This window comes from Nothobranchius furzeri, chromosome 3 (assembly GCF_043380555.1).
Source record: "Nothobranchius furzeri strain GRZ-AD chromosome 3, NfurGRZ-RIMD1, whole genome shotgun sequence".
NCBI lineage: Eukaryota > Metazoa > Chordata > Actinopteri > Cyprinodontiformes > Nothobranchiidae > Nothobranchius > Nothobranchius furzeri.
In genome coordinates this window covers 69,215,515-69,221,514 of record NC_091743.1, presented here as the reverse complement: position 1 = coordinate 69,221,514, position 6,000 = coordinate 69,215,515, and positions in this window count along the sequence as shown.

Below are 6,000 nucleotides of genomic sequence, written 5' to 3'. Positions count from 1 at the left end.
AAATCAGCTTTCACAAGTCAAGTATCAAAATGACTGAAATCTCTTTAATAAATCATAGAAATGTTTGTAGGCTATTAGAGAATAACTGTAATATTTAATAACTTTATCTAAGTCCTACTGAACGAAAAGATACACAAAATCTAAAAAAATATTCTTGAAATATGTTTCATTTTAATAAAAAAATTAAAAACATTTACTTTACAAATACGCTAAACATATACATTCTCCTCAGTTTAATCGATCTCTCACTTTTCAGTTTTCATAGTGTTTTTGGGTCTGTGTGGCCAACGGGATCTTTGGCTCTATGTTTTACACTGAGAGCTTTGAGCAACGTGCCTCCACCACACATTTGCTGCAACCAGTTCATCCCTAAGCTGCACGGTGCACCTGCACTTTGACATATTGTAAACAACTGCAGAGCCTGGGGAAGACGTGATAAGAGCGGTTTTCCATACATCGGACCAGTTAGTTTTGATTCTACCATATTCATCTGCTAAATAGGATGAAACGCGGACATTTTCATCGATCTATAAATGCTCCGCAGATTCCAGGGGCAGACCGTGAAAGCGTACGTGTCCGGGAAAAGGAACTTTTGATCACCTTAGTGAATGGAATAATAATAGCGGAAGAATCCTGGAATGACCAGAGAACATGAAGTGACAACTTTTTTTTACTGTGGTGGTGGTGGTCTGTCATAAAGGGATCTCCGACCGGTGATCAAAATCTAAAGATAATCGGTGTCTATGTTTGACATTTATGACCACATTTGACACACATATTTAAGTTTGTAGAACAAGAGTGTGATAAATGACTTACTGCTGGAAACCGCTGGCTTTTTGATTCCCGCCTCCTGTGAGCCTGCGGGCTGCTGTGAAGCTGTGAGCGGGGCAGAGCCGGCAGCCCCGCCCGTTGGAAACAGCGCGTGTGGACCGACCGTACCAACTTGAGGAATTGGGGGGGTGGACTATAATTTCTCAACAATTAAAAACACATTGTTTTGTATTTGCAGACTAACTTTTACGTTGTGGTTTTAGAAGACAATACAGGTTTACTGATAGCATTTATGTGTTTACAATAACTTTTGTGGGGGGACAACTTTGTGTGAGGGGGGGACGCGTCCCCCCGGTCCCCCCAGGATCTCCGCCTATGACTGTTGGTATTTCTTCTCGACCTCTGCGTTGCCCTCTGGCGGTCAGGAGGAATGAAATAGAACTTTTAATTTTTGTTCTCGTGAAGCACCTCATGATTTTTATTTTGAGAGTCGCTATAGGACAGAATGTTTCTTCTTCTCTCTCTTTGTGTACACAACGTTGTTACTGGAGCTCAAAGTAAACTTCAAAAATCACTTAAAATAAATCAGTTGATTTCCTTTTAAATCTTTACTTTTATTTTACTTCTGCAAAAACAACCGATCGTTTTTTTTTCTTTCTTACATGTCTTGAGCGTTTGGTCACAGAGGGTGGAATAGAGGAACTCCTGGTCACTTTCACTTATCCTCAGAGGTGATTTAGAGCCTTTGTGCTCTGCAGGGACTTCCCCACAAGCCTCAACCTGGTTAATGTTCTTCAGCTGAAGAGGTTCGAGTTTCATCGCTTGAACAATCACATCAGTGTGTCGGTTTCACTCGGCTCATCTTCATGTTTCACTGAGCGACAACTTTTATTCTGACGTGTACTCTAATACTTTGTGTCATAGTGAAAACAAGCACCGTTTGCTTTATTACTGTTACTTTTGAGTACATTAAAATTAAACCCCTCTTTGCTGCAAGGGGTTGCAACAAACTCTAAAGTGAGTTTCCAAATGTCTCAAAACATTTGTGAGGGGCTCTCAGCTTCACCTGATTCGTGAGGCTTTAGGTTTAGTTGAAGTGAGCAGTTTTCTCCTTCTTCATCCTACTGGTTGAAAGTGGAATTACAACTGTCGTAAACAACCCTGCTGCAGCCTGCTGTAGCTAGCGCCAGCAACGAACTGTGAGCCAACTAATACTAAAATAAACTACGAAGTAAAAAGATCCACATTGTTGGACAAAAATATTAATTACAAGTCAAGTAGCAACAAAGCCAGGTCACCATGAGTCCGTGATTAAGTAGCCTCCTTTAGCTCACTAGCATTACTGGGAACAGCCATAAATCAGGTAAAGAGCGCCCCCTAGAGCGCCTACCTGCTCCACAGAACTATCTAGTGTGGTGTTTGGTCAGCTGAGGGCTGCAGAGTGGGGGTCAAACATGAAACTGGTTGTCAAGTTTCTAACTCAACAATCACAGAGATCAACGTTAAAGCTCTAGCTTAAAATTTAAAACAACATTTATTGTTTCTTTAATATTGTGTCTTAGTCACATCCCAGGGAGACACAGAAACATCTCTCTGGTGTCTTCCTTCAGCTGTCCCTGGTGGGGAGGCGGGGTTACATTCTCTCTCTCCTGATAATAACTTTTTGGTTTCCTTGACTTTTGATGTGCTACTACTAGTTTATCCGTTTAATTATAGATCCACTATGATAAATACAATAAAGTTTATCTTTCACCAAATAGAATATTTACTAAGACATCACAATATAACTGTAGACACATTACTTGTCCGTGTGTGTGTGTGTGTGTGTGTGTGTGTGTGTGTGTGTGTGTGTGTGTGTGTGTGTGTGTGTGTGTGTGTGTGTGTGTGTGTGTGTGTGTGTGTGTGTCTGCTCTGTCTTCTCGATCCCCAGTGAGTCGTGGAGGATGGCTGCTTATACTGAGCCAGGATTCTCTGGAGGTTTCTTCCTGTTAAAAGGGAGTTTTCCTCTCCCCTGTCGCTTTATGCTTGCTTGGTATGAGGATTGCTGTAAAGTCACTGACACTAGTCAGTGACTTGATGCAATTTGCTGGGTTCCTTATATAGGAAAAATTATTTCTGATTGGCTTAATGAACTGACCTGAATTGGAATTTTTATTATGTGAAGTGCCTTGAGACGACTCTTGTCATGATTTGGCGCTATATAAATAAACTTGAATTGAATTGAATTACACCTGGACAAGTCTCCAGTCCATCACAGAGACAAAAATATATACATAAAGCCTTCAAGCTTCTACAGAGTTTTGTTCTGTCTCACCTTCTTGCGAGTGAAAAGGAGGGCACTGAGAAAAAGCATCTAACAAGTTTAACGAAAAGCATAAAACAGATGGGAATTTTAGCTGGGTTACATCATTACCCCTAGATAAAATACACCACACATTCATAAAAATATCTCATATAAAATTATTATTATTATTATTACTACTACTATTACTACCATTACTACTTATACTAATACTATTACTACTACTCAAATAAACAAATACTACTCAAATAAACAAATGAGTATTCTAGTAAGAACTTTATTTCCTTCTAAAATAACAAAACAACGATGAAATGCTTGAGAACTTCATTTGTAACAAAGTAAGAAACAATTCAAGTGAGTTTCAGGTGTTAAATTTATTCTAAATTTCCTCATGACGTAAAGAAAGTGCATGACTTTCTTATTTGATACTAAATCTGCACCTAACCTAGAAACAGGTCTTTTTCTTCTTCTTCTTTTTTTTTAAATCTTCTCTTCTGTGGTTTGAAGTCAGATGTCACCGGGGAATTAGTTTCTCCGCTTAAGGTGACACCTCCACAGTGGGACCTGCCCCCATCTCGCTCATTTGCATGCACCCGGTAACCTCGACAAGAGACGAGAAGAAATCAGCCTGCTCAAAGTGCACCACGAGCAGCAGCCAAGCCCAAAAACCTGAGTTCTTAAGGTTTGATTGATCCTTTAGATCATTGCAGAAGATCTGATGTGTATTTCTGCTTAATTTGCATTGAAAAAAGGACCTCATTAATATAATAGTAAATAAGTTGCCATATTTCTCTGTTATGTTGCCCTGTGGGTACAACATCCTCAGGGATGAGAACAAACTGCAAATATCTCAGAACTAGAATTGCAAGTTGTTTAAAAAAACAAAAGCCTCATGATGCAACAGCTGATGGGTGGAGAGAGCACTAGTCTCCTTACTGATCGGATCAACAGCCTTGGTTTCTAAAGTGTAGAAAACCTCTTCTCTGTTGTGTGATCATGGCACTAGAGGTAAATGTTTTCCCCCTAAGACACCACTAACTCTTGCTGTTTTTGCACCAGACGATGAAATCATAAAACATTCATAATTCCAAGATTTTCGTAAGACTGAAATAATTTGCCTCCCTCAATCGTTTGACCAATCAGAGAAGATTTCTAGTGAGGGGGCATTTATAGACTCAAAAAGAAGGATGAAAACAGAAACAATTTAAAAGTGTGTAACAAAAAAAACTTTCATTAATTATTTCTAAATATAAACCAGTCAGAGTTTTTCATGCAGGCTGAACATGTAAAAAGTCTCCTACACCTATCTCCTGCATTAGCTTCCGATAGAAAATAGATGGTGAAACTCTAGGATTAGAAAATCCTGACGGATCGACGTCACACTGTCACTTAACATTCATGGACTCACCCATCTGGACTCACGACGGGGAAGGCTGTTGTTGGTTTAGGGTCCAGCAAACAGAAGCCCTTTTTACAAGACACGCCATGCCGGCAAAAATGCGTAACATTACCGCAATAGTATAAACGCGCCATGCTCGCATGGCGTTGCGCGAATTTTGCGGCATTTGTTCCGCCTCGCTTGGTAGTAATCTTGCGGTAATGGCCTGCCGTATGCTCCCTGACGCAACAGAGGCAGATGTCATGATGACGTGGGGAGTGATTGCTGAGCTCCGGCTGGCAAATTTATTGAAAATGAAAGTAAACACAGGCAATAAGGTTTGCTTTTGAACAAAAATCAACTAAGATGGCAAACTGGAGGGTCTTAGACTGAAAACCTCTAGTTTGCAGACAAAAGACAAAAGGACCGAACACACATCTGTGACATACTCTAGAAATTTTACTTCCAGTTTACTGAACATCATCAGTTAAAGTAGTGATAAAATCTGAATAAAATAAAACTACCTAAATCAAAATTTTAGGTTCGGTTTAAACCAATTTTATGACTGAAAATAAATTAGTTTTGATGTTCATTAAATGGTTTTTAGGAGTTTAGTTGTTGAATATTGTTGATTTATATATCATTTCTTGGCTTCAGTTTCAACAATTCATTAGCTGGTTGGTTTAGTATTTTTACATCTGTTGTGTATTTTATTGTTTTGTTTTTGTTTGTTTGTTTGTTTGTTGTTTTGTTTTGTTTAGTCACTTGTTAACTTTTTGTTCACTGTTGGGGTTTTTATCTGTCTCACTGGGAAATCCTGTCCAAGCTCCTTCCATGTACAGCACTTTGGTTAGCTATCATGCTATTTTTAAACATGCTATATAAACATATCTAAAGATATAAACATAGAGATGGTAGGGTTTCTGATTGGAGGGATTCTCCGTGTGTGTTTAATTATTTAGGAGCAATCAGGACAGCAAAACAGCTTCAAACACCAGGTGAGAAGTCGCTCAGACATATCGTTCAAAAAGCAAAACAATAAAAAGCACACATGTGTTGTACAAGATGGAAAGTGAACCAGTACGAGTCAAATACTGAAGAGCATTATTAATCAGTCTCATTGCAGAGAAGTGGGCAAAGCCTTTAACAGTTCAGCGTTGTCGGGCCTACAAGAATTCCCTAAATAAAAGCTGCAGAAGTGGGTCAATAGCTCAGAGATGATCAAGGTAGATTAAACTGTAGAAAAACTGAGTTTTTAGTCCACTGCTCTGCATGAATGAACAGAGACAAACTGTAGGAGACCATTCCACTCAGCTGAGAATAACAAAGACCTCACTGATGAGTCTGAATGTCTTCTACTGTCGGTATGAGCAGGATAGAGCAGGGGCCCTCCCCCACCTCAGCCAAACAACCAGAACCTCTGTCAAATCCCCGGTAACCCCAGACTGCTTCAGCCTCTCGCCGCCCCTCATGAGCTGCAATTAAGGTCTGTGAGGAGGTCTTTAAAAGGCTCTTCCAGGGACAGAAGGCCAGGAAAGCAGCATGACCA